This window comes from Prinia subflava, chromosome 18 (genome assembly GCF_021018805.1).
Source record: "Prinia subflava isolate CZ2003 ecotype Zambia chromosome 18, Cam_Psub_1.2, whole genome shotgun sequence".
In the NCBI taxonomy this organism is placed as follows: domain Eukaryota; kingdom Metazoa; phylum Chordata; class Aves; order Passeriformes; family Cisticolidae; genus Prinia; species Prinia subflava.
Window position 1 is genome coordinate 3,029,938 of NC_086264.1, and position 23,927 is coordinate 3,053,864.

The 23,927-nt window shown below is 40.6% G+C and overlaps 1 long non-coding RNA gene across 1 annotated transcript; it reads right to left on the reverse strand.

The window, feature by feature from the left end:
- Positions 1 to 8,134: 8,134 nt before the first annotated feature.
- LOC134559788 (uncharacterized) lies at positions 8,135 to 21,963 on the reverse strand. Its single transcript, XR_010082583.1, has 3 exons — positions 21,816 to 21,963; positions 11,007 to 11,070; positions 8,135 to 8,838 (listed from the first exon to the last, which is right to left on the reverse strand). It is a non-coding gene; the product is annotated as an uncharacterized LOC134559788 (long non-coding RNA).
- Positions 21,964 to 23,927: the final 1,964 nt, after the last annotated feature.

Genomic DNA, 23,927 nt, shown 5'->3' on the forward strand with positions numbered 1-23,927 from the left:
CAGCTCTTCAGTGCCCCTGGAAAATGGACAGGTCTATACTTTCTGCCAGAATCCTTTCTCTTATAGTTTGGTAGGAGGAAACTGAAATCCAGGAAAAATCAACAAGTTTTGTATTTCTGAATATCATTCCAGAAATTCTGAAATCTCTAAAATTAATAGAATTTTTTGTGGTGTCTACAAAAAAAAAATCTTAATTTATAATAGTTAAATTCATGTACAGATACTTCTAAAAGCAACAAAACTCCTCCATCCAAAATATAGGAAAAAAAAATTTACATTCTTAACTGGAAAAACCAAATTATTTAAAACCAGATGAAGAGCTTTTAAACAACTTTGAGAGTCGTGGTTTTTTGTCTCTACAAGCCTCGGACATGGAAGGTTTGCCTGTGGTGTGAGTCGCTGCAAGTCACATTTAGCTGCAAGAAATCCGTGGAATTTAGTTGCTTATCTTAGATTGTCCAGACTGTAATGACCTGGAAACACACAGAGCACTTTTGCAAGATCTGATTTTTCAAATGAAAATTCCAGTACTGACTGTCTTTCAAGCTGGCTCTCCAGCACAGATTTTTTCATATTGTTTTAATAGTTTGAGTTTCAGCTGAATTCTGGAATTTTAAAAGGGTATTGCAGAATTGAAAACTTTGCTTGAAAATCAGAAAGCCCTCAGATTTGGGTGTGATCTAAGCAGTGACAAAAACAAAACCAAACTTGTCTACTTCCCAATATTTTTCCTGTCATTTCACTTCCAAGCTCTCCTTCAGGACTGAAGAATTATCTTAACATTGTGATGCCATTTTGCACCACAAATACTGAAAATATTTCAGACCCCAAGAGCTGTCAGCAGCTTCAAAAGGGAGGTCTGAGAAAAACTGGCAAATGCAAAACCTCTGTAAGTATCCTTAACAGTATTTTTTTTTTTTTTTGCCCATATAACAGGTTTCTACCAGATTGGAAGAAATTATTTGGAAATTATACACTTATACATAAACAGAATCCCAGATCATGGGTTTTTTTTCCATGATTCATGAAAAAGAGGTCAAAATGAAAAGAAAGTATTTTTGACTTAGACGTCTCAAAAATCCAGCAGCAACCAAAGGTGTCCAGCAACAAAGAATACAAATATTCTCTTTCCTGCAAAAATATGAATTTATAGACTTTACTGAGCAGGCAAAGCTGCATTTCAACAGCTAAAATTTTACTGTACCTTTGGAAAAAGGGTTTCAGTTGCACAAGGTTACAGCCAGCTCTTTTCATCTCTGACCCAGAAGGCACAACTCCATAATGGGGCAGTGTGGAACTGCATTTTATTGAAATGGTATGCTCTAGCTCACTCTTGGAAAGTGTATGGTTTATCTCAAGTCTGTAACCTCCCTGCAGTATCGTGTATCTCTAAACCTATTGGCCTGAGAATCTACCTGCGCTCATTTCGAAGCTCCCTGTTAGGGGTGCAAGCAGAGAGGGCTTGCTCTCTCTTTGCCCTGGAGGCCTCCGGAGGCTCTGCTCCTCTCCCCTTCCCTCTCCCCCTTCTTCCCCCTCTCCCTCAGTGACCATGCTGCCTTCCTGGGGTGGAACTCCAAATAAATCCTCATCCCATCAGCACCTCACCAGCCGTCTAGAGTCTCCTTGCCTGCCTGCATGCAAATACGAAAGAACCTAAGGCCTGGGGGGCTCCCGGGGAACCCTCCCCGGGGACCCTCCTAAATCTAAACCACAACAGGGCAGCTGCCAGAAACAAACTGCAGAGGCAATATATCCATAAATAAATCCATTGGGATTCCAGGAAAACACATTTTATTCAGTAAATAGCACCGTCTGCAAGCCTCCTTTCAAATGATGGAGCTCTACTCCGAGGATATGTACGAGTTACAAGTGCACCTACATCAGAAGCATTGGAGGAACTTGCCAAGCTGTGTTAGAAAATATGGCTGAGATAATTATTGAGCAATTCCATCTTTAAACCATCTTTGCAGCACAGAACACATCTAATGCCTTCCCTATGCATAATCCCTCCACTTGCTTCTCATCTCTCATGGTCTCTTGAGTGTGTGACAATACAAAGACTGAGTAAGAGGGAAGGCAGGGCTTGTGTTCAGGCATCCTGCAATCCTAATAAACCCAAGCCCTGGAGACATGTTCCTTTGGACAATTTCAGGACCGCTATTAATCTGTAAAGCATGAGAAGACGGGCTGGGCAACAATCACAGAAGCCATTTGAAAAATCCATTCCTGCATATGTGAACACCAAAGTAGCAAAAAATAAACTGCTACTTAAAGTTAATAGTTTGGAATATCTAAAGTTAGTATTTTAGAATATCAAGCAAATTTTGCAGACTTTTTTCTACTGATATTTAAAACTGCTTATTAGTAATTTTTTATATGTTTTGCTGGAGACAGAAGTTCAGGCTGCTCGGGAATAAAGGGGAAGAAGAACAACAAGGCTTGTGCTCTTATAAAGGAAGAGTTAGTGAGATTTTAAGTCTTCTCTAAGTATTTCATGAGACTGGTTTTTATTGTGTTTAAAAAAATACTATCCCATCAGCATCTCTGGTTTGGCAGTACAGACTGGAGCTGGGCACCAGACAAAGGGGTAAGGACTGAAAGGGCACAGTTTTCCACAGGAAATTAGGTACTGCAGCTCAGGCAGTGAAAGGAGCCTCGTCCACACTTTCCGTGGTGCTTGGCAGCTGCTGGAAAGCATCCAGATATCACCTCTCACTCATGCAAATGGGCAGAGAACATAGCAGCAACATAAACCATCCCTGAAAACTCCCCAATACACAAAAAAAAAAAAGTTTTTTTAATGCTCAAACTGATACCAATCCACAAGAGTTTCCCTTTCGGCAGCTGCCAGGATAAATTTCCCCTTTAGGCAGATGGTCCAAAACCTGAGCCCACAGTCCATGAGGAATTGCAGCTTGACTTGAGCACACAGTGAAAAAAATACTCGGAGAATTCTGCCCAGGGAAATTAATCATTCTCAGCACCTCTGCAGAGCCATCGATCTGAAGCCTATCCCTTCAGCCCTGACCTACATACTGCACACACAGTGCTTCAAAACAATCTGACATTTAAATCAAAACCCCTCAGCTTCCCACTCTCTCCCTGCACTCCCAGTGGACGAAGGGCTGACTGACCAGTTGCCCTTGAGAAAATGATATTTAGTGGTGTCCCAGGACACTTGTGGTCTCCTCTGGATTTTTTGCACCCTGGGATTTTCCTGAACTGGAGATGTCACCCAGTGTGGAGTTTGTTACACACCAAAGGTGTTTCAAAGCATATAAGAAAGGTGGTGGGCAATGGACAGGGAATACTTAAAAATAATCACTGTCCTGGAATGGTTTGGATTGGAAAGGACCTAAAAGCTCATCCATGCCGCAGGCAGGGACACCTTCCACTAGACTAGGTTGTTCCAAACCCATCCAAAGCAACAGTGTCACACTCACCTGTGGTTTTTTTGGTTTCCTTCAGAAGAGGGGTTGCTCAGGCAAGAAATTCATCATGCAGAACAGAACCCCTGTAAATTGAAACAAATTTTCCAGTTAAGGTAAAGCAAAGCTGATTAGGGAAACTTTTCCTGATGAATAAGTCAAAGATAACGGGCGCAGGACAAGAGGAATTAAGTTTTGATAAAAAAAGGGTTTTTTTACTTCAAAGAATGGCAAGTGTCAGAATCTTGTTATTTAAATTTCTTTTTTAGTTTTTCAGACTAACATAGAAAAGTTACTCACTTAAAACCCCATGCATTGAGGACTTTTGAGCAGTAACAGAAAGATACAACACACTCTGAGCAACTTCCAAACTACCGAGTAACAGCACTTACAGCCCTGGTTCTGCCCACAGAGGGATACGGGAGATGGGTCACGACATGTGCAGAGGCTTCTCTGGGGAAGGGACAGGGAGTGGAGTGTGTCTCTTATGAATGATGAGGCAGTAGGATTTTACACATTTACATTTACAACTGTGCCCACTGCAATATGAAACAGATATCATAACAGCATTACTGGGGAGACAGGTCCACTCCTGGGAAATCACTTTTGCCTCCTTTCAAACGGTTAACTGCAAAATCCTGATGCACCAGGACAGAGAAGAGAATCCAAGAATATGGAGTGTCTGTCCAATGCTCTGTTCACTCACCATCTCTGTCTTGGTTATCATTTCATTCTTACACTGCTGTTTTGGGATTTATCACAGAATAATTCCTATTGCTTTACCATTAACTTGCAGAGAGAACTGCTAACAGGCAAAACTTACTGTACCTACAGAGGCTGTTTCCTTTTCTGTCTCACACCCCTCTCCCACAAAAGGAAAGCATTACTTTAAGCACCAACAGTCAGAGCATGAGCAATGTTTTTCCAAAACTGTTTCATTCTCTTTGTTTCACCACTATTAAAAAATGTGTGGCACACTCCATCTGCAGCCCTTGCATTTATTACCTTCCCCCAAATTCTGTGCTGTGAGGAACATCAGTGTGACAGCACAGTTTTCCTGATGTGGGGAGGGCAGAACAGGATCACCCACTCCTACTGCCTCCTTCTGCCTGAGTGCCCAGTGAATGTTCCAGTGGGAAGCACTGCTGTTCCATGACAGTGGGATCTGCTGTGAAATTGCTGTATTCACATAAACAGTGACCTTGCAGATAAAGCCTGGGAAGTGTACAACATCCTCTATGAAATACCTTAGGATGAAAGCACTATAAAATGGAAGTTCTACAAAGAGTTTTGATTTTAATAGCTTCAGTTACTAAGTTCAGTTTTCTGGAGATTTGGCAGGCTTTCCTGGAGTGTACTGGGATATCTGAAACCTCTTTTGTTCTCTTTTTCTATTTTTTTCAACTTAGCTATTTGCAACCATCAATGAATAGTGGCAAAACATGACATTTAGAATTAACCCTGAAATCTTGGAACTATCTGCTGACCAAAAAAACCAAAGCAGAACGTTTCAGTCTTCAAGCAGAATATCTTTAATCCTCTTTTAATAACTAGGCTTCACTGTGTCAACATTATATTGTATCATATCAATCCCTTGATGGCTGACATGCTCCAAGAGCACAAGGGAAAGGTTTTTTACTTCAATGTTTCAACTCACAAGAATTTTACATGTGTTCATTTTACTGGAATTTGCATTAATATCTTTCATTAATTACTAGTTATCTGCTCATTGCAGGGAGTACAAATGGTTTGGAGGCCACAGACCCAGAGTGTTGTGACTTAAATAAAAATCACACAGTGCTCCTGCTTTTTTTTTCCAGCCATCAGATGTCTGGATCGACTGCACATTCCAACACTTTGGAAAGGAGATTCTGCCTCATGTAATAGCTAAAGGAATGTTCCAGTGTCATTGCTGGGGAGGGTGCAGAGAGACTAATGCATTTAGAAAACAACCTGAAGACCTAATCTGTCTATTTTTTCATGAAGCCACCTAAACCCCTGTGTCTCCTGTGTGTTTTAATCTCCAGGCAGCACAGTGCTGTTCTGCCTAAGGTAGAACCCAGCTATTTCAATCCACATCATCTGCTCAGGCAGCCAAACAGCAGGGAACAGGTCCAAAGCCAGTTTCATTCCATATGATTTTAAGTGTGCCCATCACCAAATCATGCAAATATAATGGGATACAAACTCTGCCCTCACTCAACTGACATTAGATATTTCTGCTTTATCTTGTGGAGCTATTTTAAACAATTTTTTATTGAAACAGGCTTCTCATCAATAGCAAAATGTAGGTGATCTAAATAAAATGTGCAAAAAAATTGGCTAAAAGTCTGAAGATGCATTCCTTAAACTGACAAATATCAATATATTGTCAAACATCAAATTCTGGTCTAATTTGTCTAATTCTTTCATAGTCTGCTGCCTTGAAATGCCAAAATCAATGGAAATTGCCTGTGAAGTGCAGAAGTTCCAACAGATCAGCTCATTTTATCCTTACTAATTAGATTGTGCAGGTTTGAACATCATCCCACGAAACCTTTTCCTAAGGATTTAATTTCCTACTAGATTTGCTCCAGCAATGACGCAGAAAAGATTATTGATTTCTCTTTATGTTAAAAGCCTTCTCAAATGAGGATCTGTGAGGAAGTATCATCTAAACTGAGGGAAACCCATTTTTAGGGAGGAGGAGGTTGTAAACCTAAACAAATTCACCACACAGGACGTGTGATGGCGATGTTCCAGAGAGCACCTTTGCAAATACCCTAAAGCCATGAGGAGGTGTTGGGTTTGCAAACACACTCATGAGGGGTAGACAATACTTGGCCCGTATCTGAACTGCCATGCCAGCTCTTGATTCTCCAGGACCAACAGGAAGAATGCCTGAGAAAAGCAGGACTGCAGACAGCTTGCACATTTGCAATAATTTTGAAAACAAACCTGCAGTCTAAATAAAATCTCTCTCAAGCACAGCAAAAACCCCAAAGACTTGGGGTACCAGGAGAAGAGATGTTGGTCCCACCTTTGCTGGGACCTCTTCCTTTGTAAAGAACATGAAGATGCCAAGTCTCCAAATGTTGCTCTGGGGCTTTATGGCAAATTATTAATTGGTTTGGTACTCAATTTCTAATGCAGCAGAGAAACAAGGTATTTGTATTAACTTACACTTAAACTCCATTTCCCTCTTATAATGTGCAATTGTTAAGCATTGTTAAAGGTCCTCACCAGCTCACAGCTCTGTTCCAGCTCCATCACCAATCCCACACAAGAGGCACTGGTGTGTGTGGACAGACCACGAGCACACCAATGGAGCACGAATTAGCTCTGCCCTGAATCTCCTTGCACTTCCTGCAGCCAGATGCAGCTCCACACAATTTGGCACTGCGTGTTACTGGGCACTGTGCACGGCTCTCGGTGCCACCTGGCCTGGCCTAGTTTGCACTGGGCTAGGAAAATATAATTATCATATTTTCCAGCTTTACTCGAGCTGATCCCCAGAGTAGCAAAGTTTCCACATAAAGCAAGCAGTACTTGTTCTTTGTAGCCTGCCAGTCCTTGCAAATGGTACAGCTAAGAGCAGGAGTTTTTAAGTGATGAGTGTCATTCTAAGAAGAAAGGAATAACTTGCTACAAATCTTTTCATGGTTTACCTCAAACCGGTGTCAGTCTCAGCATAAACAGATACATCAACTACCCTAAATATAAAAGCAATTTGCATGAAAGAAGTATATTTTTACAGTTGAAAGCTGACAAACAATTTACTATTGATAAAATAAGAGGCATTTTTCATGTATACTCAAGAGAAATCAATAGGCAGAAATTAAGACCAGCCTAGTAGTACCTACTATTAACAGAATGTTTTATTTGTTTACTCTCTAAAGGTCACATTCCCAACAAATCTTGAACTTCCAGTTGACTGGACTTTGTGGGGGTTCATGGAAGTCAAAGATTTTGATTTTAAGCAGTGCTTAAACCAGCTGTACACCCTATGGAGCAGTGGGGGAGACAGCTGACCGTGGGTGAGATAACACTGGTTCTCATCATACTTAATTGCCAAAAATCATCTTGCACTTATCATACAGAGAAGGGAAGGAGAGGTCACCCTTGGGCTCTCCATTCTACTTTTCCATAGGATTCCTACTTCCTCTTCCAAAGCACTGTACAGTCTCACTTTCCTGCTGGGTTCCAGCCCCAACAACTGCACCAAGGAAGGAGCTGCTGAAGGTGTGCAGAGCAGGGGGAAGTACCGCCACTCACATCATCCCATGAGGACTCCATTCCGGATATATGGTCGGGAACATATCCACTTGAAGATTTTGGGGTGAAACCTGCTACTCAAATGCACACCACTATGGCCAGCGTTTAATTTCAAACGGAACATATTTTTCTAAGAAATAACTAAGGCACTGGGGAATGCTGGAATTAAGTCAGAACATGAGATTCATGGAAAGTTGGCCAACCCTAGTAGCAATCCAAGTGAGTGCCAGGTTTGGCATCTAAAAGGATTGTTTTTCACTCTGATAACAGCAGTGAGAATGAAAATTGGTCCATCAAATCCAAACCTGGCAATGGTTCTCATGGCCCTGGTGGAACACAGACTTCTCATGGTCTGTGAATGCAACACATGTTGAAAAAGGCAAACAACTGACATTTGATCCCATCTCTAGGTCTGACACAGAAAATTAAAAGCTTCCCATGTGGGTCTTGTTGGAAAAGATAGATGGGAAGGCAGGGGACTGAAGAACTATGTACAAACAATGGTGGGCCCTATCTTGAGTTAGAGACAACTCCATATAGCTGTGGTAAAAATTCACAATGGATTTACAGTTCCTGTTGAACACTGGCTGCACCAGGAACAGAGAACAACACAGTATGGGCTTGGGCCCTGATGGAATCCTGCTGTGGGTTGGATCACACTCCCTGGCACTGAGTTTGCAATATAAAAAAGCAAAATATAGAAAATAAAAACTAGGTGTGAGAAATGGTATCTGTTTTCTGTCAGAAAGCCAACCAATGACTGTCACCAGAGTTTGTCAAGATTCCCAGGAATTAAAATCAGGCCCACTTGATTTTTTACATATTTACAAGCAAGAAACAAACACCCAATTCAGAATCAGATATATAAAGTTCATAGACACAGGTATAGTGGGATTACTGCACAGTTACAGGGAAATTCATGAGGACGTCCCAAGAAGCTCTTGTCCACAGGACATGAACTGTCAATATGGACATTCTCATTTCATTCCATCAATTAAAAAAACCAAAAAAAACCCTGAACACTTACCCCTAAAAGACATGTGAGTGGCTCATGGACACCGCAGTCACATCAGCTCAGTTGCATTGAATTTCCAGGATGGAGACAACCAGATTTCTCTCTTTCATCTTTGAATCCCTTCAAGCAGCTGGAAGCTGCCTGTGAAGTGCAATGACATGAACAATATGGTTGTCACTGACAGCTCTCTCTTTTGATCTTGGTGACATAAGGCAAGCCTGAAGTGGGTGCTGCCAATGTTACAAAGCCACATTTTGAACCTGTTTTTCTCTTAGAAAGTCAAGGCAGTCCTAGATTTCAATGGCATGGGGCCTTGTCCAACTCTACATTCCCTGGGAGATAAGAAAGGCATTGACTGGGCTTTAAAAATATACACATGGAACTGCCCAGTTGCTTCAGCCAAGAGCAAAAATGAGACAGAATCAAGTTCTGTTTGTCCATTTACATCCCATCACTGAAAAATTCCCTATACAGACACATTGCCCATTAATCTAGAACAGACAACTACGATCCAAATGTCACTTCAGCAGTCAAACAGGGATACAGCACAAATGATTTACAAAATGAGCTTAATGAAGAAACACATTTGGTCACAGCTGCTGTTCAGACTAGACTGGAAGAAATCCAAAACCCACAAGGAAGTGAGAGCATTAGTAAATTAGAAGGAGAGATCAAGAGCTTGCTTCTGTAAAGAAATCCCAGCCCTGAAATCCAAAATATTTAATCCCAACTACCAATATTTCTTCCAGACCAATGGGAGGCATCTATAAAGAACACCTGGAGTCTTTGTAGACCAGCAAAAGCTCACCACAACTTTTGTTGAACTGAGCCAGCAAATAACAAAACCATGTGCTTATGGTGGCTGCTCAAACTATCCACAAAATCAGAGACTTTTTAGAGTGAAGAGGAATATTAGTGATTGAAATTTGTACAGATGGAGCACTGCCTGTTGTATGAGGGAGGATTGGGGTCAATCTTGTTAGACATAATTGGACTTTATTCATTATGGATGAAAAGATTCAGCTCCTACTCTTATGAGAGCGGATAAGTGCAGCTGTGGTTTAACCAAATTCACAGGAGGTTGAATGAGGCTACTGAGACAAACTAGACAGTAAACTTCCAAAGGCTGCTGGAATATTTAGGATTCCACCTTTCCTGGTGGATGCCTGCAAAACATAAATGCAATTTCCATTATGAAAAGAATTAAATTTCAAACTGCTGCTGGCTTATCTAAGTGTTATTGGGGCTATCAATCCATATCATCAAGGCATAAGCTGATCACCAATTGGGATCAGGAAGAAATCCCCTCTGCTCCAAGCCCAACATAGCTATAGTATTGGATAATTAACAGGATACTGAGGACAGACAGATTAACACCTTGCTTTAAACTATCCAGAAGTGGGATATTAGGCCAGATGGACAGTTGTCTGCTCAACTAATGCAACTTTTCTACTCCTAGAAAAATACACCATTGCTCAACAAAAATTCCCAATTATTCCTGGGTTTGGTGCCATATGAATCACTAACCACTTGAACCGCTGACATTTAAGTGGTTTTACTAAAATCTGTGGCTCCTGGGATGTCTCAAAGTCAAGATCTCTCTTGCCACCCTCACTAATCATGACTGCAAACCAGGAAACAACAGTCTCTGATTGCTATGACAAAGCCATAAACAGATTCCTGAGTCCCAGGATGCAGAGGCTTGGCCGGAGGCCTTCTGAAATCCATCTGGATTATTGTACATCATAGTCGCTGCTATTCTGCTCCAAAGAGTGAGACTGAGATGTCTAACAGAGAAAAGTTGCCTTTTTTTGAGACACTTGTGTCAAAGAACTTTGAGAGAATAAGACACAGTGAGTATTCAGTCCACATGAAATCATTTTGGCAACAAAACTGATGAAGAAAAACACAATAAAAATGCTGCAAAGAACTTTTCCAAATGTTCCTTTGAAAGAATTTGTACACAGCCAAGAGCTGCTGGTTCCACACCAAACTCCTAGGCCAATCCGTTATTTCTTTCTTTTCATTTTCTAAAGAGTTTATTGGTACCTCTAAATTTTCAAGCCTTTTATAAGGCAAAGAGCATGTCTTGCCAATGACTTTTCCTCTACAGCTCTGCAAGTTTTGTTTCCAGTGTTTCACCATTATTTTGAAGTATTTAAAGTTGCAAGATCTTCAGATTTTGCACCATTTAACAATGGCAAGTCTCTGCCAAATGCCTGATACTGCAGGGAAACAGTTATCAGCTTAATTATTTACACAAAGACTGTAAGGGAAGAGTCACCCAAGTAGAAATGAAAACCACCTACCTCAGAATTCCACAACTGTTCACCTGCACTTGATACCACAGAAGGCAACTGCAGTTCTTGTTTCCTAAAAGAAAAATGTGTTAAATATTTCAATTCCTTTTCAAGATGAGAGAAGCTCCAGTAAGGCTGATTCTTTCCAAAGCCATCTCACTGATACTATTGCTAATTGTCACCTATTTCCTTCCTGTTCTTTTTAGACAACTGAAAGAATTCTATGTTTTAAAAAGATAAAACTGAAGCCAACCACTAAAACTTCCAGCTGCTTAAATCTTCCTTGGCTGTTCAGTTCCAGTGAGAATTTCCTATACATGGGTTTTGAGTGATAATAAAACTACCCAGAGTTCATCGCGTCTCTGGTTCGATTTCGTCCCAATAATGTTTGCCTTTAATTCTGTTTAAAATGGGACAGGAGTTTTCAAGCTACATTTGCTTCTGGAAAAACTATTTTTTTTCCCTTAGCACAAAATAAATATCTGCTTACTGCTATTTTATCTGAAAAAATGTTTTCAGAAAAATGCTTGGGAAGTATTCAAATAACGTAATTTAAGATTTTTCCAGGATATCCTGGAAGATTTAGAAAGCTCCAAGCTGTTCTGGGTCACACAGCCTACAGCAGGCTGCGAAATATATACAAAGAAAGGCATCATGTATACGGTGCTGGGAAAGGTTAGCTTTTAACCACTGTGCTGGATGAGTACAGGACAGACAAAATTCATTTCAGAAGCTAAAGAGCTGAAGTCATGTCACACTTGAGCTGCACTGAACTTCCTCAGCACTTTTGGGAGCTGTCCCGACCAGTCCCTAAGCTGTGTGTGCCTTCCCTGAAGCAGTTCAGAAGTTCTTCACAGGACCAAAGACATGCTAATGCATTCCCTTGAGACTGGGCTCAAATAAGTGGAATTCTCCTCCCTCCCCATAAAAATCCCTGATGTACAACAAATGACATCTTGCAGGGTTGGGAAAAAGTGTTTTTTAGCAAACAAATCCTATTGTTTGTTTGATTCTTGTGGTTTCCTGATGCTTGCTGGAGTTTGGGGACAGCAGTAATTCCATAGGCTCTAAATCAGCCAGTTGGCTGGCTCGAAGGCTGCTCTTGCAAGGACACCAAGGAGCCTCTAACCACATTCTAAAGCAGAAACTCTTTCACACAAAAAATATTTCAAAAATCAAGAATGCTTTCATTAACACCCTGTGTGCTAGTCGGAATTCAGGCTCTCTCAAGGATTAGCAATGCCAGTACAATACCATAGCAAATGCTGGAAACTAGAAAGAAAACTCTGTACTGCAAGTTGATACAGTAAATCTGTAAATTCAATACATCTAAACTCAAACTTTTAGTTATGCAATAATATAAGATGTCAAAACACTTTCCCTGGAAGTGTTCACAGCTGGCTTGGACAGGGCTTTGAGCAACCTGGTCTAGAGGAAGGTGTCCCTGCCCATGGCAGGGGGATGAAATGAGATGATCCTTCAAGGTCCCTTCCAACCCAAATCATTCTGTGATTCCATGATAGATCTCACTGCTTACATTTCCTTGGAACTTGCTAAAAACCAGAAGATAGTATACATTTTATAATTGGGTCAGCACATTAAATACTAATTAAATTAATAATGGTCCTGTTAGGCAAACATTACACTAACAAAGAACTTGAGTCCACTACTCCCCAGACCATGGTTATTTTTCTAAAGAATTGTTAGTTTTGGAAGCACTTACGACATATTTTTCGGAAACAGAACAACATTTCTTCTATCCTTTATTGGAGAAGACAAAAAATAACAATCCTAAAGAGGTGTGGCCATTAAAAATCATCTGCTATCTTTGGCTAGAGCATCAGGAGGCAGCTCCAGCAATCAAGCCAGGTCCCTAGGGAGGAAAGAAGAATTCTGTCTCTTATCCACTTTCCAGGTTATTCCAGATCCTGGATTCTGGCAGATCTAGTAAAGAACTGCATTTGATGACACCTGTAGTTTTGAAGCCAAGTCTTCTCTCTCTGCTACATCATAACTCCATAGCAAGGAGAAATTCTCGACTCTTCACTGACATCTGGCATTTACTTGTCACCCACGGGCACACACATTGGTACTAAATCATCTCTAAGGCCCTTTCCAACATAAACCAGCCTATGATCTTAAGAATTAGATTATTTTCTACCAAAACGTACTGCTTTTAAAAATAAATAAATAATAAAAATAAAAAAATATATAAACAAAATCTCTCCCTGAAATCCTCACTTCACTGTGGGCTTACACCAGCTGTTAGTCTACAAGACAAACATAGCTGAACCACCTTTAATTTTAAGTTTTGAACTGTATTCTGAACCATTGTAAGATATGTAAGTGATTAAGCTTGACATCATAATATATATATATATATAGAATTACAGAGCACCCTGTATCTATTTTCTCCCCTTTCAATGTATATCAAACTGTTCTTCATTTCCAACTTTTATTAACTCCCCTCCTTTTTCTTAAAATCTGAAAATCTAACTGTCAGGCAGGTTCTTTGTCCTGCTGAAGTCAGAGAAATATACTGACTAAAAGGTCCTTTCCAAGTTTCCCCATTAGCTGCCATAGCCTTCCCCCCAAGATACTCATTTATTTACAGAGACATGTGAATTACAGCACTTCACAGTCCTTTAAATAATTGTTACTGCAGAGACATCAGCCAGACAAAGAGGTAAAACCTTGGCTGGGATAGTTCTGCCTCGTCATGACAAGATTTAGTTGCTGTGTTCTTTCTGGACAGTGGTAAAAACTAGAGCTGGGGAAGGATGTAAATATCTTTTCTGGCTGACCTAAGCACTGATGTAGAATACATTTGCTAAATGTTCTAGCAGAGGTTAGAAAATTGCTTGGAATGGCTTTGAAACCACTCTGAATTGGAGACAGTAGAGAAACAGCTTCATTATAATCAGAAAAATGTTTACAGTTGGAGAAGATGAAACAGGAAAGCCTTATAGATAGGACTGCTTAGATTTTAAGAATATGAACCCTACAAGCGAGATAGAAATGAAGGCAAGCTTTGAGATGTAAGATACCGAGGCATTAGCTACTGAACAATGGTGTGGCTAGCTAAAGGCAATCCCCCTTGATTAAACAATGCCCTTCTGCTTGCCAAGGGTGCAGGGGAGAGAATGGTAAGGTAATGACTCTTATAGGATGGATGTAAATGCTCTAAGATTTGTACCTTGCACTGGATTGGTTAATGTAAATTAGAATATTCAACACAGAAGGAGATTTATTGTATTGTAACAAGAACTTCGCTCTCTTTTCAGCCTGCTTTTAGCTGTGGCTGGCAGCTCTAAGCAGTGCCCTTGCACCCACGCCTTATGCAATAAACCACGTGTTCACAGAGCTGCCTTGTCTCCAGAGATCTCTCATCTATATCCCGGCTGTCTCGTGACTCTCCTACATTTACATCCTTTATACATGGAAATACACGGAGCATGACTTGTTGAAAAATAAAACTGGCAATTTCGAATTTATTTACTGACCTGACTGTAAGAGACTGTTTTTTATTGCAACATTCACAGTCAGGTGACATACATAAAATAGATGTGTCAGTGCTTCCCTTCCAGATGTTTTCTGTCCCTGCTCACCTCTTGCCTGGCTCCTTGCCTATCTCCTGGCTCCCTCCCACCTGAGACAGCCTCTCCATGGGTTTGTCCTCCTTTTGCTGCATCTTCTAGCCCCATCCTTTTCCCACCTGAACAAATACAGTTTATTTCCATTCTGCAAACTGTCAGAATATCTATTGATTTCTCTACTTGTCTAGAGCAACTCAGGCAGGAAGTTGATCTTGGATGCACCAAAATATGTCCAAAAATATCTATAAATCACGGTGCTGCTTTCACAGACACGGAGCAGACAGCACTAAGGCCTTGTGGAGTGAGCCTGTTCTCACTTCAGTATGAGGGTTCAAGGAATCTGCATTATAGTTGGGATAACTGGGTAGGTTCCTGAAAATTCCACTTTAGCATGGAGTTTTCTAGTGGATCTTTCATAAATATTACACACATCTACTCCTGCAGAGGAGACGCATGTCACCCAAAAACTACTACACAACCAGCAATTGTCAAATTTCTGTGATTATCCAGGAACCTGCATGTTGCAATGCAAGATGTAACCAAAAATATGTATTCTATTGCCATCTGTTGAAACCTGGCTGAGGAGGTGTTTTCCTTATCACTTCCAAGACCCATGGGGGATAACTTCTGTTAATGGGCCGTTAAGGTTCACTGCATGGCTGATACAATTACATCATCCCATTATGAGATGCTCCATCCAGTGAGAGAAGCCAAGCATTCCTACCTGGATAAAACCTGAGATTCAAAACACCAAGACAGCCTGTTTCCACTGGATTCACAGAGGAAGACCAGACCCATCTCACCACTACTGGACCTTCAGAGAAAATGACATTCTTCTACAGGATCATCTCTGCTCCAACAGAACCACATCTGGCACTCCAGGAGGACTGAATTGGACTGCTACCAAAACCTTGACCAACAGAGTGTCAGGTTGTATTCTGACTCTATCAGTGTTTTCTTTTTTGATTATTTGCTTTTTTGTACTACTACATTTTTATTTTTAATATTTCTAGTAAAGAACTGTTATTCCTATTCCCATATCTTTGCCTGAAAGCCCCTTCATTTCAAAAAATAATATTTTGGAGGGAAGGGGTTTACATTCTCCATTCCAAGGGAGGTCCCAGCTTTCCCTGACACATACCTGTCTTTCCAAACCGGGACACTGCACTAATTCAGCAGTTTGATTTTCTTCAAAACCTGGCAGCAAATACAGACTACTCAAATACTATGTTTCAGGGGCTTCCCCCACCCCTGGCAGATTCAAGACTGGGACCATCACATTGACCAACGAACATCTGAATTACAATAATGAAGTGTCATTGCTAGATCCACAGGTGGGAATATCCTTTCTTTCTCTTCATTATATGTTTTATTGGATTATATTTTTATGCTTTTATTTTGCTGTATTTGTACAGATAATAACCAAAATGGCTGAATACCTCCTCCCCATTGCAACCAAATTGTTCTAAAATAAACCCTATTTAGTTCTCATTCTAGTTCTATTATTTCTATTTCTTTACGCCCATCATGTCACTCTAATACACCCCAAGGGATCTATTAAGAACCCGAATTACCCCCACCTTCAGGGGCAGATTGTAACATTAACATTGGCTTCACAGACAGGATTACTCCAAGAAGTGATGTGGAGACTTTTTAATGGGGATAACGGAGCACTGGACAAAGAAGAACTGATTTATGGTCAAAGTTGGAATCTTGAGCAAAAGCTGAGCAGAATATCTGTATTAACTAGATTTTTGATTACAGGAATAGAGATTGCCTGCTGTAGGACAATCCTCTTTCCTTTTCTCCTTTTTCTCCTCTCTTTTTTCTCCCCGTCTGCTAGGTTAGGATCAGCATCACAGAATAAAAGGCCCCAACACTCAGGTCCTGGTCACTGCTTAGAGCCATGGGGTGGCGTAGGCAACCAGAGGAGTGGCTGACTGGCTCAAAAAAGCCAGATGGGAAGTGGAGCAGGGGGAAACAGGCCTAGCTCTCTGTTCGTAAGGCAGGCACGGCTGCCCCCCTGCACCTTTGAGTCATTGTCAGCTTCTTGTCCACACCAAAATGGCAAAGGCTGACTGCATGGCCTGCCTCAAAAAGACACATTAATTTGTGACCTTCCCCAGAATGGTTGCGACCAACCCACAACATGCTAAGAGCCACAAAATTGCAGTGACTGACCCATGACCTGCTGACAGCCCCAAAACAGTGGGAACTGATGCACAGACTGCTGAGAGCCCCAAAATGGTGGCACCTGACCCACAGCTTGCCTCAAAATGGTGGCAACTGACCCAGAGACTGCTGAGAGCCCCTAAATGGTGGCAACTGCCCCACAGTCCACCTTATAATGGCAGTGAATGACCCGTGGCCTGCTGAGAGCCCCAAAACAGTGGGAACTGATCTGTGTCCTTACCCAAAATGGCAGGAACTGACCCAAAGCCTGCTGTGCTGAGAGCCCCAAAATGTCTGTGACTGACTGTGTGGGCCTCACACATCTGTGAGGCGCATCTGTGCCTCAGGGAGGCCCCAGGAGACCAGAGCAGATAAAAGGAAGTGACACATGGGTTAAGATGCTCCACTGCCCTGGATTTAGAAGCAGCTGAGACCACAGGGGATCCTGGGGTGATCGATTTTCTCTCTTTTCTCCTTTTCTTTCTTTCCCTCTTTCTTCCCCTACCTTCTTCTTCTCAAAATAATAATGTAAACCGGATTAAAAAAAATCCAGTCATTACCTTAATAAATGCCTTGTTGTGTCTGGATAAGTTAAGCTGGTTGAGTTTAAATTTGCTAAGTGAAAGCTTGTGAGGCATCTTACTTTGTCTGGATGTTGTTTTAAAATTTGCCTAGCACCTTTTTCCACCTTTGCAAGTTTGCAAATAAAAGTTTGTTACTGAACCTCTTGAGAATTTGTGTTTTTCTCTGTACAGTGCCCAGAGTAAATCAAACTACTTTCTCCTAAGCCCACTGAGTGGGCATAATAGTCTTGAATTCCAAATTAGTTTCTTAAAAAAACAACCAACCAACCAACCCAAACCCAAATCCCACTGAAAGGAAATCTCATCTTTTAAATGGTTCCTGATAAATAACTGCCTTATTTATCCCACTCTACTGCTACCAGGTACATTATTCCAGACTCACTTGTGGCAGGAGGAGCTTAAAAGATGGGTTAGCAGTGTCCTTGTTAGTGCTGGGGAAATAGGTGGACTGAGACCTTGGAGGGCTTTCCCAATTCCAAAACCTCTATAATTCCACGACAGAAGAAAGTGTATTTCCCATGTACTCCTTGGGAACCCATCTTAAGGCTCCTTTGGGCAGGGTTACCCACTTCTGAGTATTGACTTTGTGCTTCCAACAGTTCTCCTTTACTCTAAAGCCTCCCCAAATGGTGCTGCAGGAAGAAAGAAAAGGCAAATTACTTGCAGCTGGCTCAGAGAAGTCTATGAAACAGTAACAGGCACTTCAGACTATCAGCTTTGGGAGAAAAAAATAGTGTTTCTGAAAAAAACAGAAAACACTGATTAAAAAAAAAAATTTAAAAAAAAAAATAAATATATATTTGGAAAGCTGCGTGTTTCAGTTTGAAAACTCCTGGAAGTGTAACAGAGTCAAACAGATGTGCACATCTGGCAATGCAGTGTAGGCTCTACCTGCTGACACACCTGTGCCATCTTAGCCCATGTTCAGTGGATAAAAACAGTGGAGAAATGAAGCAGCAGCATCTTAACGTGATCAACAAGGATCATCAGCAACTTTCATAGAGTCTATAAAGATGTAGGCTGGGGTTTTTTTAAGAACCCAAATTCTTTCACCAGAGAGAAAACTAGACACCCTGATTCCTTCACAAATAATTTCTCTACCCCGTTATTAATGAGATTATTAATCTTAGGAGGCAAACTAATCACCACCCAACGAAGAACCTTTAAACACAATGAGTACTTTTCTTCCTCCCATCATTTACCACAATACTTTGCCCAGGTTTATTTCAATTTCAGCAAAGAAGCATCTGAAATTTGAAGGTCAGGCACATGAAAGTCTAAGCTAGAAATCAAATCTTTTATTATAGCCTTATATTGGGGCCTAAAATCAAAAAGGACCATGAGAACTGCAGTTTTTCCAATACACTAGCAGTATGGAAAATTTGAAAAAAAATCAGGAATGCGCATTGAAAATCTGCATTTGTTTTTTCTAGGCAGTAAAATACTTGGATCAAGTGTTGATTACAAGACAAGCATCTTGAAAATAAATCTGAGGAAGCACTTCAAAGTCATTACAAAAATAGCACTTAGAAAAAATTTGAGAGCAAATATCAAAATTATCAAAATTTTAGAATTTAAAAAAAGGAAAAATATATGAAGTATTTTGAAGCTGCTATTTACCTTTTTTTACAATAGCAGTTTTCCCTTGCAGATCTGGATAGAGACATGAGTTTCCACTATAATACAGTTAAAAGTCACATTTTTTTCCCGTTATAGACAGAAAATTACCTACTAGACCAGCAGCAAAACTGCAGATTTTCTTAAGGCTCACATGTGTAAAAGAAACAGAGAGACAGAAGTGTGTGTGTACATATGTGTATGTGTTTAGGCACTAGAATATATTTATTACGCCAGTGTTCTCAAACTTCATTTAAAGCCCAGACATGTCCCTCTCAGCAATGAGAGGCTTCAGCCACCCTCCCAGGATGTGCTATTAAAAATGGTGACATCGTTTTGCACAAAAACAATGCGGGAATGCTCACCCAGCTGAGGGATCCATTTTCCTGAGCACTCAGATGTAGCTAACAAAGAGATTAATTCACCACAGGTATAACTGCAAGGACTGCAATAAGAGAAAAAAGGCTGAACACGTTTCAAGGTCAAAATAGATTTTTTCAGAACTTTACAAAACAACTTTTTCTCATCACCTGGGGTTTCTCTCACATGAAAATATCACACCTGCTGTCTTTTTTTATTTTCTTTTTTCCTTTTCTTTTTTTTTCCCAAAAAAATCTGCAAAATGCAGCAGTCTTAGCGGGTAACTTTCCTGGGATAAGGGACAGAACAGGCTTTTTTCTGGCCCTATCAAACATGCATCATTGCTTCTCAGTTTGGAGTAGTGGGAATGCTCTAATGTTACGAAGTACCCAACAAATGGATCCTCATTTCTCTTAATCACAAAAATCCTGTGTGAGTAGAAATTGCTAATCCTGAGAAAGAAGCAGTAGAGTGACAGAGCTGACCACACAGTCATTTTGAATATTACTCCAGAACTACTACTCTTAAATGCGGGCATCTCACCAATTTATCTTTTAAAATTTTTCGTTATTCAAATTCCCATCCTCGTGTCATTTGCCTCACTGCCCAGGTGATCTCTCAGGAAGAGAGTCCACACACTGACACACAGGTGTTCACCCTGGTTCTTGCCATGTCAGCTATCCCTCTATGGGATAATATCCCAACATGATTCAGGAAACCTCTCCTAGCAAGACAGCTTTGACACAACTCCATCATTCCATGATAAAACACACTTTTGTTTTTAAACCAGGGTTCACATTTGCAGAGCACAGGATGTGTCAATAAAATGGGGTGATAAAACAATCCATATCATTCTGCTGCAAAGGAAACGGCAAGGAGGAGGCAAAGAAAATTTAGGATAGCTTTCCTCCAAATGTTTCTATGACACCTGAAATCTTTTGGAGTCAGCCAGGGATCTCCCCCTGCATCTCAGCAGTGTCCCTGATTTTCCTCCTCCTTCAGTTTAAATAATCTGAACACGAATTTCACACTCAGGGAATCAAACAATTGCATATGAAAGGGCAATAAAGAGCATTTAATGTAAAAAAACCCAAAAAAATCTCTGGAGAAGACATTTGATTTTCCTGTTGCTTGAACTCACATGAGGCAGCTCAGGAAAATCAGCCTCTAACCTACCTTGCTGCATCTTCCCAGTCTACCAATATACCTTTCTAGGGAAAGAAATCAGTACAAATGTTTCCTAACCTGATGCTTTTCATGTGGAATTTACCAAAAAGTGAGGGGTTTTTCCTGGGACTTGAGAGAATAAAAATGCTTTTGAGAATTTATTCGCCTAGCAAGTGTGAGATAGAAAACACCAAAATACTGCAGAATTTTTAGTGAAGAGAAGCAGCTAAACACAGAGAACAGGGAGACTTCCCTCACATCTGCCATCAACACCATGTTTTGATGCATGAAAAATCCCAACAGCAGAAAGGTGGAGTATGGAACCTTAGCCAAATCTTACCTCTGTCTACCCGAAAACCCAGTGTGCTGGGGTTTGGGATAACAGTCATTAATAGGGAGATAGGGGGATCACTGGAAATTAATCCATGCTGCCTGTCTCTACCTTTACATGATGCTGTATCCAGACTTTTAAAGCAATTTTACTCTTTGGAAATCAAGAGGATCCATGCAAAAAATTTAATACTCCAGAGAGGAAAAAAAATTGGTGCTGTGCTTTTTCAACTTGCCAAGTTAAAGCAATGTTATTGAGGACTCTCTTACATAAATGTTCCTCGACCTCTGAATGAACCAACAGGTCTTAAAAACTGCATTAGCCAAAGCAAATTCCCACAGCAAATGAAACATTTAGCCGAGAGTGCATTGGACTTTTCTACGAACATCACAAAGAAAACTCCAAATGGAGTAAGCATTTCCTGTTTGGGTCTAAATGAGCCCAAGAAGCACAAGATGAGCAGCTGCCAGCATCTAGACAGTAAAACTACACCACACTGATTCCTCCTAGAAGATGAAGCTAAAGCTGATGGGAACAGCTTAAGGCAAGAATATAACGTTTGAGGGCCAGATTGCTGCTAAACAACTTACGGCTCCTCAAGGAAGGCAGAGAACATTAGCAAAGCCATCCTAGAACCCCAACCAGAATCTCATTCTAACTTCATCTCCTACAGCATATTCAAGTCTCATGCAGTCCATAACCCTCTGAACATCCATTACCCTGTGCACTGAGGCACAGCTGCCAGGAATGAAACTGTCTGTGGCCATTTAACAGTGCCCTGTGACACAGATACACAGGCATGAAGAAAATGGCTCTGACACCTTCAATTCTGCAGTTCAAATACTCAGCTCTACAAAAGAAGGAGATTTTAGCAGGTTTTGACAAATAAATGTACATCCTTATGTCACATATCCTCTTTGCGCCTGGATACAGACATACCTGTAGTCTTTAAATAAAAAAAAAGTATAATTCTATAAAAGTGAACCTGTACCTGGTTATTAAAGAAGAATCTTGCAATCATCCAGATGCACTGATCCAGCGTGATCGTTACATGTCTCAGGAGGTGAATTCATGTCATGTAGAACACTAATGAGGTTCCTGAGTAAATTCCTTAGAGCAAAAATGTCTTCTGCACTCAAAAAAACAGCTCTTAGGAGTCAGGTCCTGTTGTTTCCAGGGTTCACTGAACTCCTATGACATGCAAGAAAAACCTGCCTTATGGCTCTCCTCAGAGTGTGAAAGAGCACAAAACCCATAAATAAAACCTGCATTTCAAAATTACTTAATCAGTTTTGTTTATACTTCCCTACACAAAGCTTTTATGGCATGAGAATCAAGCCCTTGGGGTGGTATATCCTTGGGTTTACAAATATATCCAGCATTCCAACATCAAATTTTAGTAATAAAAGACAACAGAGACTGCAAGCTTGGAATAGCAATTTGGCTTGTTCCCAAAAAAAAGCAAAAAGTCTACATAAAATAAGCTGTGGGGGTTTAATCAGTGACAAATTTCAGACAGAGCTCACACAGTCGACCTCTCAGAGCTTTTCTTTTGCAATTTGAAGGATATTCTGAACTTGGAGAGACCTATTATGAGTAACAGTTTATTTGCTCAGCTTCCTTCCATAAACCAAAAATATTTAGATGGAAGCAGTCTGAAAGGATCCTACCACTCATGCTGGAATGCTTAGCCATAACCCGTACACTATGGAGAGAAACAAGTGTTTGTTGCTAAATCATTTCAGTATTTTTGGCAGTCATTTTACAGATAAAGCAGGAGACATGTTCCTTGTCCATGTATGCGTCCAAATTGTGGCATAAAAAACGAAACAATCTTTGTATCATTTTACTCACAGGAGGAAGAAAATGGAGAAAATAATGAAATCTTTATTCCACTGAAGTCGGTCACAGAATTCCTGCTGGCAGCAGCAGGTTTGAGACTTCAGAGATTCTCTGAAGGGATGAATTTAGATGGATTCACTCAAATGAAACATAAAATCAACACACTTGGTCAAAATTTGGAAACATTTTGGTCCACAAGTCCTGGTGATGCTCATCCAAAAAGCAATGAGCGAAGATAGAAACCAATCCAAATTCACAGATGCTGACAGCACAGGAACACACAGTTCAGCTCAGCCCTGAACAACAAATCCATGTTTTGCATTATTTAACAGCGTTAGAACATCCTCTCACCTCACAGAACCTGGGAGAGAAATATTATGAAAGGCTAATGCACCAAACAGATTTCATTTAGCTAGAATAATGGAGTTACTTTTCCCTATATCAAATATTTCCTATGTCTAGGATTTTTAGAACCTGTTTAGTAGTGAAGGCCTCACTTCTGCAGTTCAGCACCTCCCAGATTTCAATCTGATTTTCCACCAACATCTTCAATCTGAATTTTGCATTGCCACAAGAGCAAACAGCTTGTGACAGCAAATAACATGATCTAGACTCACACCAGAGCCAGACTGTTCTTACTTTGGATCCAATCCTTGGGGAGCTGGCAGCACTGCAAAAGCACACACGCTGAAGCTCCAAGCTCTTTCAGTCTGTCAACTACACTCTGCTCAACTTTGACATGCTCATGTCAACATCACCATGCTGCAGCAATGGGAAACACTGGGAAATAACTAAAATAGCACTGACAGCTGGAGTTACCTGCAGGACCAGCTCTCACTGTAAAGGTATGCTGCAGTAAAGCAGTTTAAAGCATCACTGCTCCTATTTTCTCTCAACTTCTACATTAGTTCACTCTAAACAATCTGCATCTGAAGGGAAAAAGGTCAACATACATTTTTTTAAAAATTGCTGTCATGCACATAGTCTCTGGGGACTTATTGGTGAAATCATGACTCTAAATATCTCCAAACAAAGCTTATCTCTCAGCCTTCCAGCAAGAGAATTTAAAGTGGAAAAATGCAAGGCTAGCAAAGCTTTTATTAGCAAATTAATCTGAGATTGTTTACTTCATAAAATACAACAGAATTATCAGTTGCACTCTGGAGCAAGCACTTAGGCAGTAATGAAGTAAAAACCATGAACTGCACAGCAATTACAGAGGAAAATCAGGAACTCCTGGCAAATGGCCCCACTTGGGAAT